Source organism: Macaca fascicularis, chromosome 1 (genome assembly GCF_037993035.2).
Source record: "Macaca fascicularis isolate 582-1 chromosome 1, T2T-MFA8v1.1".
NCBI lineage: Eukaryota > Metazoa > Chordata > Mammalia > Primates > Cercopithecidae > Macaca > Macaca fascicularis.
In genome coordinates, this window is record NC_088375.1 from 80,209,121 (window position 1) to 80,236,775 (window position 27,655).

Genomic DNA, 27,655 nt, shown 5'->3' on the forward strand with positions numbered 1-27,655 from the left:
TACCGTATCTCCAAACCATCCTGCATTTGATCATCAAAATAACTTTCCATAAAGAGCATTTTCATCATGAGATTCAATCAGTAAAGATATATAGGAAATTTACTATGAAAAAAAGTTCAGGGCAGGAATGAGGAGATAGGGTGAAAAGAAGCAGAAAGCATCCTTAAATGTGTATGTCCATGCGTGTGCACACATGCACATGCATGCATGCTAAATTTCTACCTCACTTTTAACTCATATCTATGAATTTAGATTTAGAATTGTTTGGCTAAATTGTCCATTGATATATTACTCACTGTTGGTCCATGTGTATTGGCTTTCTATCTTAGGATAGGAACCTTCCATCTTTATGCTCCACTTCAACCATCCAGTATCTGGCAGACAGTAGGTGCTTAAAGAATAAAATGAATATAAACACAAAACTCTGAGTTCCCTGAAGACACACATGTGGTGATTTTTTTTGTAAAAAAAAAAAAAAAAGAAGGGTACAAATAGCAAGCATTTGTTAGGACAGGCACTGTGCTAAGCACTTAGCCCTCATTGTCTCATTTAATTCTCATACTGAATCTTAGAAGGAATCCTTTTTTCCCATAGAGAGAGGATATTAATAAACTTGTCCAAGATCAGATAGCTATCAAATTCCTGAACTGGGTATCATACTCATCTTCTGTCCTGTAATCCCAGCACTTCTGGAGGTTGAGGCAAGCAGATCACTTGAGGTCAGGAGTTTGAGATCAGCCTGGCCAACATGATGAAACCCCGTCTCTACCAAAAAACACAAACATTAGCTGGATGTGGTGGCACATACCTGTAGTCCCAGTTACTGGGGGGCTGAAGCGGGAGAATTGCTTGAACCTGGGAGGCAGAGGTTGCAGTGAGCCAAGATCATGCCATTGCACTGCAGCCTAGACAACAGAGTGAGACCCTGTCAAAAAAAGAAAGCAAGCAAGCAAGCAAGCAAGCAAGCAAGCAAGCAAGCAAGCAAGCAAGCAAGCAAGAAAGAAAGAAAGAAAGAAAGAAAGAAAGAAAGAAAGAAAGAAAGAAAGAAAGAAAGAAAGAAAGAAAGAAAGAAAGGAAGAGAAGGGAAGGAAGGGAAGGGAAGAGAAAAGAGAAAGGAGAAAGGAGAAAGGAGAAAGAAAGGAAAGAAAACTTACAATATATTCCTAACTCTTACCTCTCAATTTTTATGTTATTGCTATGGCACATTTTATTTTCACATATATTATAATTCCCACAATACAGTGTCACTACTTTTGCTTTAGAAGGTTAGTTATATTTATAAATAGTGAAAATAAGAAATGAAATGTCTTTTACATTTACCTTCATTTTTATGATTTCACATTTCTTTGCATATACCCAAACTTTTCTCTGGTATTACATAACATTTTTCTGAAGAGTTTCCTTTAACAATAGTTCTTTTAGCACAAGACTTCTAACAATTAATTTTCTCAGCTCTCATTTATTTTAATGATATTTATTTCATCTTCATTTTTGAAAAAATTTTCACTGAGAATAGAATTCTTGATTTATAGTTTCACCTTTGTTGGTTGGTTGGTTAGTTGGTTTTAGTACTTTAAAAATGTCCCTCCATTTTCTTTTTAGCTTGGAAATTTCCTAACAAGAAGTCTGCTTTAATTCTTCATGATTCCTCTCAACAAAATATGTCTTTCATTGGCTGCCTTCAATATAGCTTATTTATCTTGGTTTTTAGCAATGTGATTACAATATGAGTAGGTTTTTTGTTTGTTTATTGCTTTAATTTATTCTGCCCAGGATTCTCTGGGCTTCTTAGATTTGGGGTTTGATGAATCTCACTACTTGGGAGAAATCCTCACTCATTATTTCTTTACCCATATTTCTTCTTTTTTCTTCTGGGATTCTAAGTACATGTCTTGATCATTTGATATTGTTACATGGCTCTTGAATGCTCTGGAGATTTTTTAATTTCCTCCACTCTGTTCTCTTTGTTTATAAGTTTGAATAATGTCTATTGACCTATCTTCAAGTTCACTGATTCTTCCCTCTGCTGTGTGAACTCCATTGATGAGCCAGTCAAATAAATTTATCATCTTTGATATCATCTTTGTATTTCTAGCATGTCCATTTGATAATTTGTTTCCTTCTGTCTGCTGAAATCTCCATCTGTTTAAAATGTTGTCAATCTAGATGTTGTAAAACCATTTTAATTGTAGTTATTTTAAGGTCTCTTTTATAGACTAAACGTTTGTGTCCCCTCCAAATTTCATATGTTGAAGCCCTAACCCCCACTGTATTTGAAACTAGGGTCTGTGAGATGATTAAAGTTAAATGAATCTTAAGAATGGGGTTCTAATCTGATAGGGCTGACGCTCTTATAGGAAGAGGAAGAGCTATGAGAATGCTCTCTTTTCTCACCATATGAGACACAACAAGAAGGCAGGTGCTTGCAATCCAGGAAGACAGCTCTTGCCAGGAACGGAATCTGCTGGTACCTTGATCTTGGACTTTCCAGTCTCCAGAACTGTGAGAAATAAGTTTCTTTGTTTACACCATCCAGTCTGCATGTTTGTTTGTTTGTTTTTTAGACGAAGTCTCACTCTGTCGCCAGGTTGGAGGGCAGTGGCACGATCTCGGCTCACTGCAACCTCCGCCTCAGGTTCAAGCAATTCTCCTGCCTCAGCCTGCCGAGTAGCTGGGATTACAGGCACACACCACAATGCCCAGCTAAGTTTTGTATTTTTAGTAGAGACAAGGTTTCATCATGTTGGCCAGGATGGTCTTGATCTCTTGACCTTGTGATCCACCCACCTCAGCCTCCCAAAGTGCTGGGATTACAGGCATGAGCCACTGTGCCCAGCCTGCAGTATTTTGTAACGGCAGTCTCAGCTAATCAACACAGTTTCTGTTTGACATGTGTCATCTCTGAGTCTAGTTCATCAGTTGCTGCGTCTCTTGACAATGGGTTGCCTCTTTTGGTATTTTATGTTTTATAATTTTTAATTAATATCAGGCACTGCATATAAAAAAGTAAAACTGAAACAAATAGTATTTTTTTCCAAGAATGGCCAAGTATCATGTTATATAAGGCAATTAGTGTTTGGGGTTGAGTTAACCTAGTCAGGAGTTGAACTGAATATGGATATTGTTGTTGGTAAAGTTATCTTAAGTAGATAACGTCTTCAAGCTCCTCTAGAGGTGAGCTACATTTAAGATGTTGTTAATGTGTTTGGATTTAAATCTAGCTTCCTGATGTTTTCTCTTTGATCGATTCGTTCTTGGTGGGAGTAGGGTGCACAGATTTTTTCTCAGTGTCAGTGCTTCACCCTCCACTTCCAGCAGTCCCTAAACACCTGCATCACAGAGAGGGTCTCTCTCCATGCCAATGTTCTTGTTTCTGTCTCAGCAATGCATCACTGTTGCTTGGCACTCTGTGTCATGCCCATGGTGGGAGCACAGGGGATTTCTGTTTTGCTGATCTAGCTTTACTCTTAGAGAAACACTATGCTCTAGAGCGTAGGAGTGAGGTATTTTCAGGGTTTCAGCTTTTTTGTTCCTCTTTCCGTTGTTGACCAAACTCTGCCTTTTATCTACAGTCTGTCTTAGTAACAGTTTCTTGCCCCATCCTAGACCTCTCCTTGATCTCTGTCACTATAATTACCACTTGTCTGTTTCAGTCTGAATCCCACCAATGTTCTTTCTCACATGAGCACCTCACATCATGCACGCTGTTCTTAAACACTCTGATTTCGATATCGATACTGATCGCCTGCCCTTCTCTTCACCTGCTCCACAATCAGACTTGCTTTGTGCCCCTTTGAGGTTGCCATTCTATAGGAAACTTTTCCTTATCACCACATTTTCTATACAACCAGTCTCCCAGGTACAAAACAAGTCCCCCTAGACCACAAAATATCTTATACATTTCATATATTTGAATTAAAATTAATGTCTTTTATAGTGTTAAATTCATGATTCTTAAAGATAATGGTGCAAGGAATTAGTTCATAGACTAAAACCTCTTAAACAGCTCTCAGCGTACATTTTCTCAGATTGTTCTCCATCTTGGAACCCTTTCTACTGTCATATTGACCCACTGTGTGAAAGAAAGTTAACTAGGTTATATACTACATTAGAATTTGCAAAATGTTGTGCCATTTGCAAAAGTAATCACTGTTGTTTCTCTCCTTATAATCTTCCCCTAATATTCACTTCCACACACATTTCCTTCCTCACAAATTAATATGACATTGCAGAAACTCATAAATAAATCTTTGATTTTTTATTAACTGCAAAAGGTCAAATAATATTCTCTCTTCCTAACAATGATTTACACCAAAGTCATAAATATCTGCTTTAGAATGATGGAAACTAATGTTTAAACTCAATTATTTTGTTATTTAGATACTGAAACAAGTAAATTTAATTAACAGTATTAAGCATCATTACATTTATTTCTGAAGTAGATAAATTATTTTGCTAATGCTTGTCATTTCAATTAACATAATTATGTAATTATAAGTGGAACCTACACAGAAAGCAGGCTTCCAACCACCAGGTCTGTGGCCTTCTCCACCCCTAGCCTTAGCATACAATGGCCCATCTTCAACCACCCCCTGGAAGCTCCTATGCAAGAAGGCTTTTCTTGAGATTCTCCCAAGAACCTGATGGTTGATTCAGACCATGTCGAGTCCTAAACAGAACAGCCATAAGCACAAGTATTCTTCCCAAAATGCAATTCATTTTGGCTGAAGCTGACTTTAGAACCCCAAATTCTCTATTCCTACAATTACCACCATGCTGCACCTCTCATGATCAACTTGTGGCCAATTTAATGCACCATTCTCACTTCTTTGTGATCTGTTATTATCTTTGGTGCACACACAGGATTTAACTGGGTTTTCTAGTCACCCCATATTCTCATCCTAATTTTACTCTGTGTTTTTCCCTGGCCCAACTCCTGCAGCTCTTGTCCATCCTCAAAAACCTTCCATAGTAAGCAAACTTTCTTCTATTTTTCAAGGCTCTTTTAATAGTTTCTGTGCTTCCTGGCATGACTAAAGCCTGGTTATCCCCTAAGGACACGACTGGCTCTAAAACACTGTTACGTGCGAGTTGCCCATTCTCCCATGGTCCACATACCTCAAACCCCAAAGATGGAGCCTACAACTTTTCCATTATCCAGTTCTACTTCCACACCCTTTTTCTGCTCCTCTGAGGCTCATACTACTCAGCTATGCCAGTATCAGTGCTCCCTTATTTTCCTTACCCACTGGTCATGCCCTTTCATTCACTGAATCATTTTCCCCCTTTTACCCACTCCACATGTAGTCATAATAATGGACTTCTCCTCTAGCCCTTTAATTCCATATGGGGCTTGTTATTTCTAATGACTTGCACCTTCACTCCATATCAGTTACTAACCAAAAAGGTCATACTCCAGACATCATCATTGCCCAGAACTCTTTCATGTATGAAACTATACTCCAACATTTATGATCACATTTCCTATTCCAAGAGTCATTCAAACACTCCTGCTTCACCTGCCCTATACCATGATGGAACCCTCCCCCACCGGGGTCCTATCCCTTTTCTTCCTATCTATCAATCCCCAATCCCCCTTTTAGTCACTGTTTTTCCTATCCAATAGAGGAAAATAGAATATGGACCTATGGGTTCCTATAGCTAGGAACCCATAATGGATAGATTCCATGTTTCATCACCTCAATTCCCTCTTGCCCCAAGGCTCAAATGCACATTAATTCAACTGTCAGAGCCATCACTATAACTACATCATTGTTGCTGATCACAACTGTGCAGATTATTCTTTTTCTAACATCATGCATACCACTGTCACATTGGCCTTGGTAGCTGTCTAGCAACTCTTCCATGTTTTCACGGTCAGATTTCACTCTCTTTCTTCAGTCACTTCAGACGTAATAGAATCCCCAAGACTTTCTGCCTTCACATTTGTGCTTATAGCCACAACCTTTATTGCTCACTTCTCCTGCTACCAAGCATGAAGTATTTCCCCTCCTGTCTAAGGGTCATTCTTCTACTTATTCTCAGAATTCCTTCATTTCTGTTTCCCCAGGGACATTCTATTTATTAGTAACTCTCTCCTACGATTTCAAATTCTGCCTCATTTATTATCATTTTTGTCAGCAATTATAAATGCCAAAGAATTTCCCATCTTTAAAAAAAATTGTCCCCAACCTCATTGTGTAGCAACATCTCTTGAAGGAATTAGTCACATCCTCAGCTTCCATTTTACCACCTCCCTATTGGCTATGATCTGATTTCTGGTTCCACTATTTCACCAATGTCTAACTCCAGATTTATATTGCCAAATATTTACTAGATATTTCATTTGTACATGATACCAAAGTCACAGAGATAGCAGAATTTAATATGTTCCCAAATAGTGTCATGGCCTTACTCTCCCACCCCAACAGTTTCTCCTGCAAACAAATTTTCGTTGTCTACCAACCACTCTGGCCACCATTTTTCATTCTCCTTTGCTAAAGCATCCTCCTCCACCTGACTTTTAAATTTTTGTTTCCTTTTGTTTTGCATAGCAGACCTAGGCAATCACATAATTTTCCATGATTTCAACAACTAATGGCTCCCAAACCTTTTACTAATCTCTAAATTCATTGCTTTCTGGGCACAACTTCCTGGAATCACACAGCCCACACTCAGCAGGCCTGAAATGCAACTCTACTCCCACAAAAATCTATTCAACTCGTATAACTCTTTGAATAAAACCATTCATCCAAAACTTTCACATTGAATCATCCTCAGCTCCCTTCCCACGCCTCACACTCTATATCCAATCAATCCCCAAGCCCCATGGATTTTCCTTCAAAACACCTGCCTAAATAAGGATCATCATAATCGCTGGCTGAATTATTCCAATGGTTTTGGGACTGATCTACCTGCCATCAGTTTCCTCCACACAGCGTATCTTCCACTTTGACTTCCAGAGTCAGCCAATATGCAAATTTGATTTTATAACTCTAAATGGCTTCTGCTCAAGCTTGCTATACTAAGGACTACCATATGTAAATCATCCTCAGTCCACTTGCATGACTCCATTATATGGAATGCTCAATAAACACCAGGTGCTAACAAAACTTGGAGAGACTATTTAATTGGGTACTGTGGACCAAAAAAGGAAAATCAAAAAGTAGTATGAATCCCATCTCTCTATTTTTCTTCCCTCATCCTAAGGTAAGAAACTTTCCCAATTCATTCTAAGGATGGAGATGCTTGGTGAATTACAGATGCCAGTGACTTATGCTGTACGATGTCATGGTGTGTTGGCTCCAATTTTATGTTATTTGGATGGTCATTGCAGGCGTAATTATCAAGGATGAGTTGGAACACAAAGTATCATCTGAATAAGAAAGATGAGCCCCACAGCAACTCCCTCCTCTGAGAGAAGTTCAACCTTATATTGTTACCCCACCACAGTCTACATCATCAACATTTCTAATGCAAGCTGGTACCTCTATATGGATTGCTGTATACTCATTTCTTAATCAAGCACTGTTCTGCTTCCTTTAAGTCTCAAGTCAAAAGTTATGTCTTTGTGATTTCCCCAAGTAAAGTGAATTTCTTTATCTCTGCATTCGCATACCTTGTAATTTATTGCCAATTTTTCTATCTCCCTTCCACAGTAGTGATTCATCTTATTTACATTCAGAACTTAACACAACACTTGACTTTTAAAAATGTATGTTGAATGAACAATGAATGGATGGATGTGTCATTTTGGTGTCCCTGGAATAGATGTTAAGAGCAGACTTTCAGTTTCCCTCATGCTCAGTCTTCTGAAAGTATTTGTAACTTTTGTACATATTTTCCAATCTCAACAAGCTCACTAGTAAAATTTCAAATTACCCTTTGGGCTAGTAAGATCTAGAATAGTGTTAGAAACAGTTAATATCATATAACCATTCATTTATGCTCATTCATGAGGATCTAACTTGTGTCAAGTAAGAGAATCAGTCAAGGTCCAATGAGAAAACAAGTGAGAAAAAGCTTCTGTCTTTCAGAAACTAAAAGTGGAGGACCACAGCCAGGCCTGCCCTGAGCAGCATGTATCTGAAGGAGGAAGACAATGGTAGTAGATAGACATTGGCATGCTGATAGGGCACCTCCCAAAGCCTTCTGATGCAACAGGTATCCAGCCCATAGCTCCAGGCTCATCTAATGTGCCAGATTCATCATGCTATATAGGGTGCATTGATAGCCTCACTTCAAGCAAGCTTCTAGAAGAAACTGAGACACTGAAATAGTCCATCTACTTACTGATATCATTATATGGCACAAACATCATTTGAACCATTTATTTGTTGGTGTGGCAGTAAAGTAAAATGAAAGCCACTCTGAACTAAGTCTGAGTCCTCTTTCATGCAAGCTTCAAATGCAGCCTGACTCTTATATCTGGGGTTGCTCAGAGAAAGATGTGTGCGTACACACATACATACACAAAGTCCACAGATCTTTTTATTTTTCGAAGACTTGTTACATCAAGGCCCTAAAGACTAGTTGTGGGAGTATCTCTCCCCTAATTAATACCCCCTACAGAGCTGAACTGCCTCCTACTGTTACCCCTGAGAAGTGAGAACTACCTCTGATTTCTGTAAGTATTTGATGAATTAATGCGTCAGCCCTCACCAAAAACCTCAGTGAGCAAAAATGAACTCTAATGTGTCTTGACTTCTTCCATTACCACTGACTTTCTTAACAGGCCAGTTGTCTTTGTAAGAAAATCAGAGATGTATAAATTAAGAATGAAAAGAAGCACACTCATTAGTCACTTTGCTGAGAGTACAAAAATGACCTCTTTCAAGACATTTCTACTGTCACAAATCTTTGAAACAGAAATAGAGACTAGGTTTTCATCCTTTAGTCAAACACAACTCTCACCCTATATGTGTGTGTGTGTGTGTGTGTCTCATACAGCCATATGTGTGCAAATAAATAGATGATATAGGTGGACAGACGATTGATGATAGATAGATAAATAGATACATACATAATAGGTTCCTCCATAATTCTCTTAAAGATGTTATTATTTTCCTAAACTAATTTTCCTACACCCAGCTCAAAACTTAAATTCTCCTTAGAGACCCTCCTGAAAGCTATAATTCTCTGTAATCTTGAACTACAGCATATAACCAACCCTAAACTTCCATGGTATTTCTAATCCTTGCCATTCATCCTCCCTTTGGGATTCTGAGCTCTGATAGTGGTGTCTATGTTTTGAGATCAGTGATAAGACAATTGATTTCAAACAGTGCTGTTCAACTGAGATAAAAAAAGAATTTATTTTTAACAGCTATGAGCCCTGCACAGTGCTAGTTCTTGTATTGGAAAGAGATGGAAACGAAGAAGGGTTGGGTGAGTACTTTCTAAAAGTAAAAGATACGGCTCTTCCAGTTTGAGCTTGCAGATACTAGAAAGAACCCAGGACTTTGTGAGAAGAGCCACTATCAATGAGTGAAAGATCTCTATTTCTTGTTCTATCCAGAGGACCCAGGACTGGCAACAGCCATACCCCGAGGATGTATTAACTCCTTCATCAGTGTTTGTCAAAGTGTAGTCTCCAGACGCCTGCATTATAATTACTTAGGGAGCATAATAAATGCTGATTCTCAGGCCCTGTCTCAGATCTTGATTAGAATCTCTGGAGTATAAGGTCTGATAATATCAATTTTACCATGCTTTCTAGAAGAGTTATTGATGCACATAATAGTTTGTGAATCACAGCACAAAGAGTTCAAGAGAAAGACTCATTACTAGCCACGCACCCCTCATCTTCCTCAAAAAGAGAATACTGAAGCTATTGCAATTGGGATCAAGTCTAGTTTAGTTTGCTCTGCTTCTGCCATTGGGGTCTCTCCACTTGTAGATTCATTCTTCCCCAGGTCCAGAGCCCATTCTAAGTCAACTCATAAAGACCATCTTGGAATTTAGTCTCACTACCCAGACCTGGAAATTGGTGGCCCCAACAATGACTGCTGTGTTGCTGTGTTTCCTGTCCAAAGTCACACAATCTGGTGTTAGGAGCACTGAAAGGTGAGTCCTTGGCCTCTGTGAACTCCCGTGGATGAACCATCACTATGCGCTGTATTGGCTCAGTCTGTGAAAGTGACTTTCTCCTCAGCCTTCCTCTCCTCTTGCTATCTGGTATCTAACACGAACTCTAGCACTGGGACTTTGCTCTGAATTCAAGCCATTTGTTCTACAAAGATTTATCGAATACTACTGAAGGACTAAAGTACAAAGTTGAATACAATTGCTTCTCTCATACCTGGCAGTTCATGTAAACAATCACAATATGTGACAATCAACAGAAAAATGGAAGGTGAAGAGTTGATAAGAAGAAGAAAACGTTCAACTCGGCTTGAAGTGGTGAATAAAACCTTCTAAGTTACTTGAACTAGACACTTCAGAATGGGTATAAGTTGGAAAAATGAACGAAGCAAAAAGTGCTCCAGAGATAAGGTCCTGTGAGAGCCATGAAACAGCATGACACATTCAGGGGTCTGCAAGTCTGGCTTGTGGGATGGCTGGACTTTGAGATGGGAAAGAAGACTCTCTATGCTCTCTTCCTTTAAGCTGAATCCTGCTGATCCTACCACCTTTGTGCTAAGTACGGGCAGATCTCCTTTCATTGACCATCTTCCTCTCCAGTTCTAAACTCCACCTACTACATATATCCCTTCTCTTCAACTAAACCAGACTTCTAGAAGTACTCTCTAGACACTGTAATGGACCACCTCGATGCTTTCAGAAGCATCACTTTTTAAACTTTTCTTTTAAGTTCAGGGATATATGTGCAGGTTTGTTAGAGGTAAATTTATGTCATGGGGGTTTCTTGTACAGATTATTTCATCACCCAGCTGTTAAGGCTAATATCCATTAGTTATTTTTCCTGATCCTTTCCCTCTTCCGACTCTCCATGCTCTGATATACCCCCAATGTCTGTTGTTTCCCTCTATGTCAGACCAACTTTTGAAGCCTGAGCCACACCTAGTAAAGAAGTTTGCACTTTGTCCTAACCTTTTTCCTGTCCTGCCCTCACATTTTGCTTAGATTCTGACAAGTGCTACTCCAGTCTCAATGTACGACAATCAGGGTTTACCTCAGCCTTGTCATCTCAAGCACAATGAAGTAGAGGCTGCTCTGTGTAAAGTTCCTTCTCCTTCTCAGTATTCACAGCCTTTTCTTCTACTTGACTTACAAGGCATCATCATTGCTTGTCTGATCCAGCTGGTATTTCTCAGCAGCTCACTGATCTCTGTAGTCCACAGCTGAGTTTTAGTGCCTTCTTAGAAAATACTTCTTGGTTTTGGCATCTTCTGCTTCTGCTCACTCTACACTACCTGCCCAAGTACTCCACGTTGCAGCAATCCTGTAAGCTCAATAGCAGAAAATACTTATTTCAGACTAGTATTATTGTTGATTCCAAGATCCTAGTTATGTATTATTTCTGCTCTTGTACAAGAAGCTTCCTCATAGCAGTGCCACCCTCTTCCCCTGATCATTTGTACTCATGGCCCCACAGCTCAAGCTTCTGTTAACTTTCAGCAGAAAGACATAGTTATGGGGCTAAATCTACTTACTAAGGCAACTTAGTACATCAACTCTTCTCTGCTTTCCTACCAAAGGCAACCAAAGGCAACTCAGTCAATAGAGCTTTATTCTGAATGTTTCATCGTTATCAGTCATGATAATACCTTAATGATGTATCTATCAAAGAAATTCTTTTTAAATTATAAGTTCTTTGATGGAAGAAAGACAGTAAGAAAATATATTCTTGGGCTAAAATTATGAATTATGAATTTTAGCCCAAGAATATAGCTCTATGTCTGGCATATATAGATGTATACATACAATTGTGGAATTTAGTTAATTTGCCTCTAACTTTAAACTTTTCTAATAATTTTTAACTCAAATCACAGGGGTAAGAAGTTCCACTCTGACAATAGCAGATTGGGTAAAAACAACTAGAGACAAAATTTGAAAAATAATTTTTTGAAAGCCCAAGAGAGCTATAAGCACAATATGAAATTGTAGAGCCAATATCTGGGAAAAACAAGAAGACAAAAGACATAAGCCCAGCATTTGGAGCCACTTTTCCTCTTAGGTGTTTACCAATTATGAAAGTGTGATTGAGAAACCTAGAAAATCTCACCAAAGACCCTATGATGACAAATGGTAGAGTTCATGGTCTGCCAATGAAGAAGAACCCTAGCAAACCTCGAAAGATTAGGGTTGGACTCAAAGGCTCACACCCAAGGAAAAAAAATGATGGACCAAAAACATTAAAAGGGGCCAGGCACGATGGCCTATGCCTGTAATCCCAGCACTTTCGGAGGCCAAAGCATGCGAATCACAAGGTCAGGAGTTCGAGACCAGCCTGTCCAACATGATGAAACCCCACCTCTACTAAAAATACAAAAATTAGCCAGGCGTGGTGATGGGTGCCTGTAATCCCAGCTACTCAGGAGGTTGAGGCAAGAGAATAGTTTGAACCCGGGGGTGGAGTTTGCAGTGAGCTGAGATTGTGCCACTGCACTCTAGCCTGGGTGACAGAGAGACTCTGTCTCAAAAAAAAAAAAAAAAAGTAAAAGGCTTAGTGGTAGATATTATCATTCAGGAAATTTAATCAGAAGTTTCCTTGGATCATCACCTATGAGGGAAGGGAAAGAAGCAAATGTGGGCATAGGAAGAAGTTGAGCTATGATACAGTCTCAAGAAAAGACTCAGCCAATCCCTCAGGAAGCTTTGAAGCTGAAGCAGCCCTTCAGCATTCTCCCTAGTTGGGAGAAGGGAGCCAAGACTTTATACCCCTACATTAACCAGTCATTGCATGCAGACTGCCTTTGGGAAGAGAGTATGACCTAGGCCAAAATGCTTCTCTTTAGCTATGGACAGTATCTGTAGAGGACTGACAGCTTAGGGCTGAGTGCAAGCCTCATTTCTGGCAACCTGGGAAATAAACTTGGGCTCATCCTTTGTCAAGAAGGGAGAGAGATAGGCAGTGTAACACAGGAACCGCTACAGGCACAGAAGCCCAGCTTTAAATCATCTCAATTCCTGATTGGATTAATGTGACCTGAATGCTCCTAGACTAGCTGCCTGCCAGAAGCAAATGTAAATCCCCTCTGCAGGAATATAATAGCATCAAAAGACTAAAATTATCTCTAATTTTCTGTACATAATGACTGTCTGAATCAAAAATAACCAGGAACATTGGAAGACAGACCCATATGACTAAAAATCAAGAGAAACAGAAAAAAAAAAGTAGAGTCACAGAGATACCGATTAATGTAATAGCAAACACAGACTTTCAAACAGTATGATTAAAGACTCAAAAGACAAGAAAAAATGGATAGAATATAAAACTAAAAAATAAGTCAGATGATAATTCTAGAACCAAAAATATAATAACTGAAATTATGGGCTTAAATAGCAGTTTAGACACAATTGAAGAATTAGAGGACTACAATATAAAAATACCAAAACTAATGCATGTAGAGAGAGAAAAAGAGAGAAAATATAGATAAAAGAGAAACAGCTATATGGGATACTGAAGGAAAATCTAATATATGAATAATTATAATGTCAGAGAGGAAAGAATGCAGTAAAGTAATATTTGGAGGTTAAGAGTTAAGAATTTTCCAAAACTTACAAAAGACCTCGAACCATATATTCAATAATCACAATGAACACCAAGCATGATAAAAACAAAGGAAACCACATCCAAGCCCATTATAGTAAAATTATTGGGAAAAAATGACAGTAAAAATGTATAAGAAGCCAGGGAGCAGACACCTTGCTTTCATAAGAGCACCAAGATTTATTGCTGACTTCTTCATGGAAAATATGGAACCAGAAAATAATATAGGGACATCTTCAAAGTGTGGGAAAAGAGTAAATGCCAAACTGAAATTTTGTATTTATCAAAAATATCCCCCCCAAAAGGCTAAAGACATTCTGAAATAAAGACTGAGAGAATTAATTACCAGTGGACCTGTACTAAAGGCAATATAAAAAGAGTTCTTCCGGAAAAAGGAAAATATTCCTAGATAGAAGCATGGAGATGTAGGAAAGAATAAATGTCAAGAAAAGGGAAATTATATGTGTTTATCCAAATCAATGCTGATTGTATAGGCAGTTATAATAAAGTCTGTGGGGCTTTAAAGATAGTGAGAATTTAAAATACACGAAAACAAATCACTTATACATTTGGAGGAAGACAAATGGAACTAAAATGTTCTCAGGGCTTTGAATTGTTCAGGAAGAAGTAAAAGCACTAATTTATTTTGAACTTTAATAAGCAAAGAATTTGCGTTGTAACAAATCAACAATTTTATTTTTTAAGTAATTTATTTCCCTGGACAGTGAACATTTAGGGCATTAAATCCAGAGGCCTACTCCACTGCTGGGATGCTACTTGAGGCAATTATCTTCCCCAAGGCTCCACATTTTAGCCTTGTACAGAATGGTGATATTGTAGACCCTGGGATGGTTCCGCCTGTGGCCATGGCACTCTCGGTTAACCCTCTGAAATTCCAGAGGCATCACTGATCTGGAGGCATATGCAATCTGTTCTCTGCAAAGCCTAGGAGGGTCCAAGCAGGGCAGGCCTGGCTAGGCCAGCCACACTTGTCCTTCCTGTCATGTTAAGCCTGTCTGTCACAAGATGTCCTGGAGGTTCAAAGGTGCAACATTTCCACATGCACGCTTTGCACCCGTGAGCCAAGTCTTTACTCTCTCCCCTTTGGACTCAGTCCTTCCTCGTGAAAGTAAGAAGTGGAGGCCTCTGATGAAAGCTTCTTTCTCTCAGTCTCCTCTCTCCAAGGCTAACCCCCACATCTGAAGAGAAGCTATTGTGAATGATTAGCCTATTCACTCCTCTCCTTACCAATAAAACCCAGACTTACTGCATCAGAGACACATGCCCTAGACTGGAGTTGTGTGAACAGATGAGAAGGCCAGGCTGCAATGGCTCTGAGTCCATCCAGTTTCCTGATTTTCAGTCTGTGTCTCTGGGTATTTCTTCCTTGGTCTCTGGCAGCATGGCAAATGAGATTCAGAAACATGGCATCTGCAGATTCCTCCAGGTTATATCATGCTAAGATAGGGGCTTCCTAATGATCATGTAAACCCTGCGAAGGGGATTCACGTGATACTGTATGTAGACCTTCTGGGTTTATAGTCCTTTGAGAACAGTTGCCACAAGATTTGGTTCTGATGGACCTCATCTGTGATCACGTTCTCCCTTGGGTGTCCTGCCATGGTCTTAGTGCTGCTTAGTCCATTCTGGTGGTCTCTCAGCCCCCCGTCTCTGATGTCCTTGTCCCCAGCCTTCTGCTGTCTTCGGGCAACAGAGTCACATACTGTCTCCAAGCAACAGTGCCCCTGTAGTACTGCCCTGCCCTCACTTCTCAGGACCCAGCCTGGTTACTAGAACCACCTCTGGATACCACCAGGAAAGGGCTCATTGTCAAGGGGCAGACTCAGGAGGTAATGAACCTATGACTGGACCTCACTTTAGCCACTCATTTCCCTCCTCAAGAATAGGTTAGGTGCTTTTCACTCCTTATTCTCCTCTACCTTCTATGTCACTGGTCCTGGAGATTGCCCTGTGGTTACAGACCAAGTTCCATGGAGAAACCATTTACAAATGTAGAGTCTCATACAGGCTGGCTGATCAGGCAGGAGGGGAAAGGAATAGATGAGGCTGAATACTAGCATGCCATCATCTTGCGTTCCCTATGTACACCAGGTCAGGCTGCTGGGAATCCGCAGTCCTGGTAATTCTGAACTACCCAAGAACTGTCCCAATAGGAAGGAAACCAACTCTCCAGGATGAGATTTGGGAATCATAAAGTCTGGTTGTAAGTGGCTGGATTAGGAGTGGAGACTAGAGTACAATGATCTAGAAACAAGGGCTAGGAGGAGCAGCAGGGGGAGAGGTATAACGGAAATTGGAACACTGATAAACATGGCAGTGGCAAATGCATGACTTAAAACTAACAGAAGAGCTGGGTAGAGGGATCCTTAAGGTAGTGTAGTGGGCAGGGATGATGTCAGTCAGACAGGGAACAGAGCAGAAAACAAAAAAGTTGGATGAAATAAGAGAGTAAGATACAGGTCTGAAAATTGAGGAATAACAGGAGAAAAGAGGGCTGGAGGACAAGAGCACAAAGAAGCAGAAAAAGGTGAAGGCTGGGGTTGAGAGGGAGAAATTCAAGGTAGCTTTCTTGTCATTTTTTCAAATGACAGCTCCACTTACTCACTTGTTCAAATGAGTCAAAATCAGTAACTGGAAGATGCTCAGACCAACTCCAACTTGTATCTCACACCCAGTCCTCGGAATATTCCCTGACTGAATGCCCACTGCGAAACATATATTCCTCTCCCTTTTGGTCTAGTGAGGAGGACCTACCAACCAGGGAAATGGTCCCGGTTTCTAGGTTTAAGGATGATCACAGAAAATAGAAGAGAGAAGGAATGGGGCTGTAATATTAGTCCCTGTTCTTGGAACACCGTGTAGTTTTGCCCCACTGTAAGCAAAGATGGATCAAAGGGCTAAGATAGAGTTAGGGAGTTGGGGCATAGGAGAGTGGTTCTGATGCAGGAATTGGGAAAATGGGAAAAAAACAGTGCCCCAGCTTCCTTTCCCTACTACCGTGTTCATAGCCCTTTCATATTATTTCCATCACTGCACACATTCCATACAATGAATATGTGTGATTAGAGATATGTCCATTTGACCATGGAGAACAGTGAAGACCAGAGAAGGAAGTACCATAGGCAGGCAGTGGGTGACAAAGCAGGTTGGACTAGGACTTGGGCAGGTAGGAGAGAGCATAAAATGACAAAAAGCACTGAGCAGCAGCATTATCTCCTTCTGTGTCTCTGGACAGGATCCTGTAGGGGATGCTTCAGTGTAGAAGTGGACTTTTTATAGCTTACCTCTTGGTCCCTGTGGTCCCATGGTTTGATGCCTCTTTTTTATTTTTATTTTATTTTTAAAAATTTTTAATTTTCTACATATTTTTAACAGGGTAAATAGGTGTTTTTTTTTTTAATTGTGTATACGTAACATTAGACAAAATTATTTAAAGTCAATAAATTTGTATTCAAGGAATTCCATGTTGTGATTTTTTCCCCTGTCCATCAAGGCCACTTTAGATCCTCTAAAGAGCTGGAGTCAAAAGATTTGTCTTCAAATTAGCCCTTTTCAATGAAACTGATGCTAATTTTAATCCAGTTGTCCTGTCAACCCATAGTTCTTTTATTTTGGCTCTGTCATCTCCTTTTAATATGGATTTATTTTTTAAAATTTATTTTATTTTATTTTAGACTCTGGGGTACATGTGCATGTTTGTTACATGAGTACACTGTGTAATGATCAGGATTGGTATTCTAGTTTACCCACCACCCAAATAGTGAACACTGTACCTAGTAGGTCATTTTGTGGAGCCCTCTACCACCTTTTGAAGTCTCCAGTGTCTATTATTTTCATCTTTATGGCCACGTGTACCTATTGTTTAGCTCCCACTTATACGCAAGAACATGCAGTATTTGGTTTTCTGTTTCTGTGTTATTTCACTTAGTATAATGGCCTCCAGTTCCATCCATGTTGCTGCAAAAAATATTCTTTCTTGTGGCTGCATAGTATTTTCTTTATCCAGTCAACCACTGATGGACACTTAGGTTGGTTCCATGAATTTGCTCTTGTGAATTGTGCTGCAATAAACATGCAAGTGCAAATGTCTTGTTTATATAATGATTTACTTTTCTTTGGGTATACACCTAGTAGTGGAATCGCTGGATTGAATGTTAGTTCTACTTTCAGCTCTTTGAGAAATCTCTATACTGTTTTCTACAGAAGTTGAACTAATTTACATTGCCACCAACAGTGTTCCCTTTCCTCCACATCCATTTCAACACTTGTTGTGTTTTGACTTTTTGTATTTCTTTTTTTTTTTTTGAAACGGAGTCTCTCTCTGTCACCCAGGCTGGAGTGCAGTGGCGCGATCTCGGCTCACTGCAAGCTCCACCTCCCGGGTTCATGCCATTCTCCCGCCTCAGCCTCCTGAGTAGCTGGGACTACAGGCGCCCACCACCACGCCCAGCTAATTTTTTGTATTTTTAGTAGAGAGAGGGTTTCACCGTGTTAGCCAGGATGGTCTTGATCTCCTGACCTGGTGATCCACCCACCTTGGCCTCCCAAAGTGCTGGGATTACAGGTGTGAGCCACCATGCCCAGTCTTTTGACTTTTTAATAATAACCATTCTAACTGATATAAAATGATACCTCTTTATGGTTTTAATTTGCATTTCTTTGATGATTAGTGATGTTGAGAATTTTTCATAGGTTTGTTGGCTTCTTGTATTTCTTCTGAGAAATGTCTGTTCATGTCATTTGCCTGGTTTATAATAGGGCTTTTTGTTGTTTTTTGTTGAGTTATTTGAGTTTCTTGTAGATGGTGATTATTAATCCTTTGTTGAAAGCATAATTTGCAAATATTTTCTCCCATTCTTTAGGTTGTCTGTTTACTCTGTTGATTATTTATTTTGCTGTGCAGAGCTTTTTTGTCTATTTTTTGTTTTGTTTTGGGGGTCTTTGTCATAAATTCTTTGCATACGCCAATGTCCAGAAAAGCTTTTCCTAGGATTTTTATAGTTTCAGGTCTTATCTTTAAGTCCTTAATCTATCTTGAGTTAATTTTTGTATATGATGAGAGGCAGGGGGTCCAGTTTAACTCTTCTGCATATGGTCTGCCAATTTTTCCAGCACCATTTATTAAATACAGTGTCCTTTTCTAGTTGTTTATTTTTGTCAATTTAGTTGCAGATTAGTTGATTGTAGTCATGTGGCTTACTTCGGGGTTCTGTATTCTGTTTCATTAATCTATATGTCTACTTTGGTACCAGTGCCATGCTGTTTTAGTTATCATAGACTTGTGGTATAATTTGAACCTAGGTAATGTGATTCCTACAGAATTGTTTTGATTATTAGAGCTTCATTTTTTTTGTTCCATATAAACTTTAGGGCTTTTTTTCCTAATTCTGTTGAAAATGATGTTGTTAATTTGATAGGAACTGGGTTGAATCTGTAGATTGCTTTGGGCAACAGGGTCATTTTAATGACATTGATTCTTTCAATTCATAATCATGGGATGTTTTTTCATTTGTTTGTATCATCTATACTTTCTTTCATAAGTGTTTTGTAGTTCTCCTTGTAGAGATCTTCCAACTCCTTGATTAAATTTATTTCTAAGTATTTTATTTTCTTGTGTGGCTATTGTAAAAAAAAAAAAAAAAGGCAAAACTACAGTTACTTCCTTCAAAAAGAAGACTCTTTCCTTGTGTTTTAATTAGAAACCTTAGATTTTTAGAAATTGATGGACTAGCTCACACAAACCTACAAATAATGCAAGCCTACATCTGTGACACATTAAAAAAAAGTAATGTTTCATTTTAGTTTAGTGCAAAAATTAAGTTTATAATTCTTACCAAGTGATTATTACAAAATGTTTATTTAATTAAATCCAATGCATTCACAAGGTGTTAATACTTTATGTATTTATCATTTCTACCAACTGTGTTATCTAAGTAAACCAAGCAAGTGCTTTTATCATAAATGTAGTCAATGATTACTAATACTTTTTTTAAAAGGACCTAAATTTTCCCCAAGTTTCAGCACAGGTAGTTTTATTGTATGTTACATATAGTAGACAATTTTAAAAAACAGTTCATAGGAATGAATAGTTTCAAATAGAGTAAATATATTCTACCATGTTGCAAAACCCAGCAAATCAAAAGCAATTGCCAAGTTGAATAATAAGTCACAAAGAAATAATTCTGGCTTGTACAGGAATGTGTAGTATATTCAAAGCTCTTAACAGTTACTCACTAATACATATTTCTAAAGCTTAACTTGGAGTTGGAAGATGAGTTTCACAGTAATATAATTTTAACTTTCATTTACATTAATTTTTATATATTACTAAGATGCTTACTCTGTGTCACAATGGTGCTTTCCAGTGTTCACAATTTTTAGTTTCAAGATGCACATATGTAATTCACTAACATATGGGACAGTTCTTACTATTATTATACCAACTACCCTAAAAAGAAAAATAAAACCCTACCTTACATAGAACTCTGAACATGGTGTAACTTAAAACAGATTAGTAAAACATGCCTCTTTTTTTTTTTTTTTTTTTTTTTTTGAGACAGAGTCTCGCTCAGTAGCCCAGGCTGGAGTGCAGTGGCTCGATCTCTGCTTACCGCAAGCTCTGCCACCTGGGTTCACGCCATTCTCCTGCCTCAGCCTCCCGAGTAGCTGGGACTACAGGCGCCTGCCACCATGCCCGGTGAATTTTTTTGTATTTTTTTAGTAGACACGGGGTTTCATCGTGTTAGCCAGGATGGTCGCGATCCCCTGACCTCGTGATCCGCCGCCTCGGCCTCTCAAAGCCCTGGGATTACAGGCGTGAGCCACCGCGCCCGGCCAGTAAAACATGCTTTTTAAATATTTTAGCCATTTTCTACATATCAGTGTGTAAACTTACCTACTTAATATATGAGAGCTACAACTTTATTCACTGAGAAATTATGCATTAATTTTATCCAACCATCTTTCTTACCTTAACTCAAAAATCTCAAGACTTTCTGGCTCAGTTTCAGTGAATTTCAAACTGCATTTTCTTTTTTTTTTTTTTTTTTTTTTTTTTTTTTGGAGAAGGAGAGGGAAGGAAGGTGCTAAATACACTGTAAACAGAAATAAGCCTCCCTCAAATTAAGCCCTTTTTGTGTGAGTTCTTTTTTACTTCTATAATATTTCTTTAATACTTTAAGAGTCAGTTACACAGGCCCGGCATGGTGGCTCATGCCTGTAATCCAAGCACTTTAGGAGGCCATGGCGAGTGCAACATTTGAGGTCAGGAGTTCAAGACCAGCCTGACCAACGTGGTGAAACCCCATCTCTACTAAAAATACAAATATTAGCCAGATGTGATGGCAGATGCCTATAGTCCAAGCTACTTGGGAGGCTGAGGAAGGAGAATCTCTTGAACCCAGCAGGCAGAGGTTGCAGTGAGCCAAGATTGCTCCACTGCACCCCAGCCTAGATGTCAGAGTAATACTCCATCTCAAAAAAAACAAACAAACAAACAAAAAAAAAGGGTCAGTTACAACGTTTCATGTTTAACACTAACACAAATAAATTACTATAGGGTAAGTCTTCCCTACCATTTTGGGACGTAAAATTCTAAATATGTGAACAGAAAAGTCAATACTTCAATGTTCAATTCTGAAACTTTGAACAGTTCTATGATTTGACTAACTGGGTCAAAGCAGTTACAAACAAACAATTCAATAGGAGGTTGGTTATTCTGCTTTTGGAGGTGGGCAAAGAACAGAGAGTACAAATTGAATGAGAAATAAAAATTGTTTCCCATTTTGAGGGGGTGGTATGATCACAGGGCAGTTTAAGCCTCTGTAAGTCCATCTGACCTAACCGCCCATCTAAGACAAAATTTTTAATTTTTGAAGTAACCCTCATTCTTTCCTTGAGACTTTCATTAAACTGATCTGTAGTCACATCTCCAAGTGTGATCAGAGCTTAGCAATTTGTTGAATAAAATATTATGAAGGTAAAAAAGACAGACTAAATTATAAACTAGAAAAACACCTACTCAAGTATCACATTCAGTTTTCAAGTCATTTACTGACACAGCCACAGATTTGGCTTCAATCACTCCTGAACATACACCCACAACAGGCACCCCAGCCACTGATCTGCCTTACAACACAAGGCTATATAGTGAGAGATGAACTCTCCAAGCCCGACTTTAATAGAATTCTAAAAGTAATTTCTAATTTTATGAAAACGCTTCTTCAGAAAATATTTTTCTATAACTCCTTCATCTCCTAAACTGAGGGATGTATTTTTTTTATTCTAAGCTTAATCTGAACTTGCAAATTTGATTCCAGGCAGAAAATCTCTACAAATTAAATCAAAAACAAAAATAGATTATACTTTGGATATATGCGTGTTTATGTGTGTGTGTGTGTACGTGTGTGTCTGTGTGGGTGTGCATGTGTGTGTACTGATTGGAATCCTCCAGTATTTTTAAACCAAATTAGAGATGAAGTTTGGGATTCTACCATTCACAGCTCAAAATTCATAATGAGATTATTTCATATTGCATGCCTGTATCAGAACATCTCATGTATCCCATATGTACCCACAAAACTTAAAAACTAAAAAAAATCCATAGTGATTTAAGTATGTATTTTCTCCTGTTTCCTTCTTGGCTACCCCTCTTCCTGCCAAAATAGTTCAGTATAGCCATGGCTCAAGTTTAATGAGAGGAGAGAGAAGTTTTTGAATAGTTTTTTGATTTTTGTTCTTTTTACTTTGGTGATCAGGGTGGCACATAATGGTTCTTGGCCATTACATGGAGTCACTCCCTGAGGTACAGCCCTGCAGCTAAACTAGCGTCTCTGTGATTTTCCCAGCTGCTTCCCTGGGAGTGGTCTTGTCACACCAGCCAGAACCACTCTTCCTAGCCTTTGCTTCCAGATTCTCATGGGGCTCCTCAAGGGACATCTCAGGAGCTCCATTCTCTTCATTTTTGGTGGGACATACTGCATTGGAGCGAAGTTCTTACAGTGACTGCATAAGAACTAAAGATGGCCCTTCAGGGGCTTCTGTCACACTTCAGCATAACTATTCATATTGTTTGCCCATTTTTTAACGGGATTATTTGGGTTTTTTATTTTTTGCTGATTTGTTTGAATTCCTTGTAGGTTCTTAATATTAGTCCTTTGTCAGATGTAAAGATTGTGAGTATTTGTTCCCATTCTGTAAATTGTCTGTACACTCTACTGGTTATTTCTTTTGCTATGCTTTTGGGGTCTTAGTCATAATTTATTTTGCCCATACAAAACTCAGCCACTAAAAAATAATGAAATAATATCTTTTACAGCAACTTAGATGAAACTGGAGGCTATTATCCTAAGTTAAGTAACTCAGGAAGGGAAAACCAAATACTGTGTGTTCTCACTTGTAAAAGGAAGCTAATCTATGGCTATACAGGGGCATACAGGATTGCATAATGAACACTGGAGGCTCAGAAGGGGGAAAGGGGGATGAGGGATGAAAAACTACCTATTGGGTACAATATATACTATTCGGGTGACAGATTACACTAAAAGCCACGACTCCACCACTATGCAATTCATCCATGTAACCAAAAACCACTTGTACCCTTAGAGCTATTGAAATTCAATTTAAAAAATGAAATAAAATAGCTTTGCTATGGGTCACTGTAAACTGTTACCCTTTATGTGGAGCTAAAGATCAAAATATCAAGACATTGCCCCATCATTAGGGCAGGGCTCTGTACTACCTAAGCATTCATAAGCAAATAGAGAGACTACCTCTTCTAGGGTTTGTAATAATTCTCAGAGTTCAAACCACAAGATGGACAGTCAGACCAGTTAGTTAATACCAAGCTCACGGGCACTGATACATACACAGTCTTAATAGAGGAGCCAATAGGAGAAGAATCCACTTTCAACTGCATGCATGCAATAGAGTGATACGGTGCTCTGTGGTGTAATCTTAGTAAATTTTTCTTTTGACTTCAGGTTGTGGCGGGTGTTGCTTTCTGTATCTATGATTATATAGTGGAGAATGTAATTGACTTGGAGCTTTTTGTATTTTATTATAAATTGACAAAATATCATTGTATATATTTATGGGGTACAAAGTGATGTTATGATGTATGTACGGATTGATTAAATTAACTAACATATCCCTCACCTCAAATAGTTATTTTTTGTCTTGAGTATTGTATTAGTCCACTCTCACACTGCTATAAGGAAGTACCCAAGACTGGGTAATTTATAAAGGAAAGAGGTTTAATTGACTCACAATTCCGCATGGCTGGAGAAACCTCAGGAAACTTACAATATTGGCAGAAGCGGGAGGGGAAGCAGGTGTCTTCTTTCACAAGGAGTCAGGAGAGCTAGGTGAGTGAAGGAAGAACTTGCCAAATGCTTACGAAACCATCAGATCTCATGAGAACTCACTCACTATCACCACAACAGCATAGAGGAAACTGCCCCCGTGATCCAATCATCTCCCACCAGGTTCTTCCTTCAACACCTGGGGATTACAATTCAAGGTAAGATTTGGGTGGGGACATGAAGTCAAATCACACCAAGTATAAATTGATATTTTAATTCTTATTTGTGATAAAGCTGCTTGGAACTTTACCCTAAGCCAGTCAACTCATGTCTACCCCAAATACAAAATACCATATATGCAAGAGGTTAGTGTGCACTGCATGGAATGCAAATTCAGGCTCAGTGCCTAATTGATACAGATCATTCTTGCTGTTTGAAATTGGCTCAGCAATTTTTTCCTCAAATTTGTCTTCCACTTTTCTTAAAACATGATAATAAGAAATGCTCAAAATCAACCTGTAAAAAAAGAAAAACCTAAAGAGATTTCCTAACATCCCAGTTAATGAGAGATTTGGCCCCAGAGTCCTCTGTCTCCAAACTAATTACAATTATTTATAATCAAGGGACTGTAAAGAATAAGCAGCCTCGTTGTTGGATTTTACATACCAGACATGTTTAAGTTCTCATATTCAAGAATTTTTACTTGATGGCATCAACTGAGAATAATTTTTAAGACCAAAAATTAATAAGTAAACTTGAATTGTGTGCCATTTGAATCAAAAGTGAAAGAATTAAAGATACTATAAGAGAAATGGTGAGAGAATTTATGGATGCTGCTTTGACTGTAAAGTGGGGCTTAAGGACTTTGTGAGAACAGTGTCCACACCCTCCCAATAAGTGCACCTTAGTGTTGACAATTATGCTGAGCTTCCACTGTGGTCTGATTTATGCTGGTGAACACATCTAACACACACACACACCACCCCATGAATCAGATTCTGATTTGTATCACCCGTAACGAGAGAAAGCAATCCCCAAGATCACTTAACATGATTTTTGCACCTTTCTGTGTCTTATTAAGAAGACAATTTTACCTAAAAGAACCTCTTCCCCAAAAGAAAATTCTTATGGAAAAGAAAAAGAAGCCTTTTGTAATGCTTGTTCTGATGTGTCTACAATCTATATTAACCAATATAATTGGGAGACCTCTGGAGATGAGGGCACTTGTCCTGAGATTTCCTTAGGGGATAGAAATACTTAAGACAAAAAAAGTTTCAAATTAAAAAAAAAAAAAAAAGACTTCTACTTTAATGAAAAACTTCTACCCACATGAAAACAACCTCCAGGGGCTTTGTTGAAAACTGTTAAGATAAAATATATCCCACATTTTATTCTTCGTAAAAAGGCTTATTATGTTCTCTCCCATTAACTTTCTCTTCGGGGTATTTCTGATGTCTGCAAAACATATTATAGCCATTTCCTGCTGAAAGGTTTTGCAATGCTGTCATTGAATTAAATTCAAGAAATGATGGAAACTGTGAACAAGCATTTGAGGACTTAAATGAGGCACCTATTAAATAAGAGATAAGGAGGTAAATATAAATACCTACCTAATCCAGTTATACAGCGGACCCAGGAGAGGCTGAACATGGGGCCAGGGTCTTCTTCAGAAGAACTTTCTGAAGAAGTTCTTCAGAAACAGCAGTTTCTTCTTCAGAGAACTCCTCTTCAGAAGAAACTGCTCACCTTGCCGACCAAATCCTAAATTAGCCTTTCCCTTGCCAAATGTCACTGTGCCCTGTATCCTTTCTCAATCAAATGACTTCCTTCCTGAAAATGTTGAAAATTCTGCTCTCTAGAACGCAAGTTCTCCAGGCCAAGGCAGCAGAGTCCATTAGGTGGTGAACCCTGAGGGCTTCACATTCATACATGTCCTTCACTTTCTTTTTTTTTTTTTTTTTTTTTGAGACTGAGTCTCTCTCTGTCACTCAGGCTGGAGTGCAGTGGCGTGATCTCAGCTCACTGCAAGCTCCGCCTCCCAGGTTCACGCCATTCTCCTGCCTCAGCTTCCCAAGTAGCTGGGACTACAGGTGCCCGCCACCACTCCCAGCTAATTTTTTGTATTTTTTTAGTAGAGATGGGGTTTCACCATGCCAGCCAAGATGGTCTCCATCTCCCGACCTCATGGTCTGCCTACCAAGGCCTCCCAAAGTGCTGGGATTACAGGCGTGATGTCCTTCACTTTCTGATTTGACTGCAGGGACAGTGGGTCTGTCTCCAAGAAAGTATAGGAAAGAAGGGATGGAGGTGGTGTGGAGGAGAAGACCAGAGTGTGACAGTGGAGCCTGTCTCCATTACCCACCTATAATGATTGTCCTGCCCAGCGTGGCCTCATCTACATGTTTTAAGAGTCAGTCCTATGCTGCTTGACTGCTTGTACTCAAACACAGTATTAGAGCCCCCCTTTAATTAGGGTGCAAACCAGCTTCTTCCACAGACCATAGTTTAAAAAACATCTTCTTATGATTTATAAAAAGCATTACAATCATATCTAGCAACATATAAAAAATGGCAAGAAAAAATATCATCCGTAATGTCACCTCCCTAAATGGGGTGCATTTTAGAAGAAAAAACTGGAAAGCAGAAGGGACTCTAGCCTGGCTTCCCGTCAGGACTCCGAATGATGCTTCACTGGTCACAAGGTCACAACCCAGGATTGCTGGGGCATCAGGGAGAGAGACAGTCTAGGTTAGCACTTCCATGTGTACAGCAAAGGGCAGATGTTCCTGCATGCCCAGCTGAGGAAAGGTTGTGACTGAGTAGTCAGCTCCTAGAAGCTGACTCTCAGACAAAACTGAGTGACCCTGAAGCTAAGGGCTATGGCACAAGCTACCCACACTAAGGATGAATGAGGGGTGGGGGTCACCACCAGACCTCAGACTCAGGTGCTCCAACCTGCACTGAGGCGGGACTGGGACTGAGTCAGTCACCAGGCCCTGGTTGTGCCCAAAGAGCCCCCATGGATTCGTCACCCCTAAACTTCAGCATCAGATGAATGTCCAGGGAAAAGGGTCATTACCACAGAGGCCAGGAAGGCAGAGGATAGAGCAAAGACCTGTTCATGTGCTTCTGAGGTCATCTGGTGGCCATGAGGGGACATTCACACCCTGCGCTACACACCCAGATACCATTTGGTGAGGACAACGGGGAGGGGCAAGAAAATGAAAAACTGAGTATTATCCCAAAGAGACTGAGCTAACTTAACCAGATGAGAACACACTTAGATTTCTCCTTTCCCCACAAGGCAGAGAGAGGGTGGCGGAATGGCAGGATGAGCACTCAAGGGGAAGATTAGGTAAGTTACAGGAAAAAAGAAAAGGGAAGTTACATTTCCTTTGCACATCTCAACACAGAGTAAGTACACTTTCTACCTCTCTTTATAACATTGCAAAGATCATCCTCAGGCGTAAAGCTTTTTCTATAACTTTGGTCCTTTCTTCAGAGTAGATTCCCAGAAGGGCTATAATTAGGTTTAAAGTTTTAACGTATCTAGTTATGCACTGCCAGACTGCTTTCCAAAAGAAATGCAGCAATTTTGATGCTTTAAAGCAACGCATGTGAGAGTAACTGCTTCTCTATGTCCTACTTTCTAAGAACT

At 39.2% G+C, this 27,655-nt stretch overlaps 2 long non-coding RNA genes across 5 annotated transcripts in view; both read right to left on the reverse strand.

Moving 5' to 3' along the window:
* The window catches only part of LOC102142134 (uncharacterized), a 285,245-nt gene that overhangs the window by 198,069 nt on the left and 59,521 nt on the right, over positions 1 to 27,655 (reverse strand). The gene's annotated exons all lie outside the window — the stretch shown is intronic.
* LOC141409252 (uncharacterized) lies at positions 20,703 to 25,773 on the reverse strand. Its single transcript, XR_012428753.1, has 2 exons — positions 25,608 to 25,773; positions 20,703 to 24,196 (listed from the first exon to the last, which is right to left on the reverse strand). It is a non-coding gene; the product is annotated as an uncharacterized lncRNA (long non-coding RNA).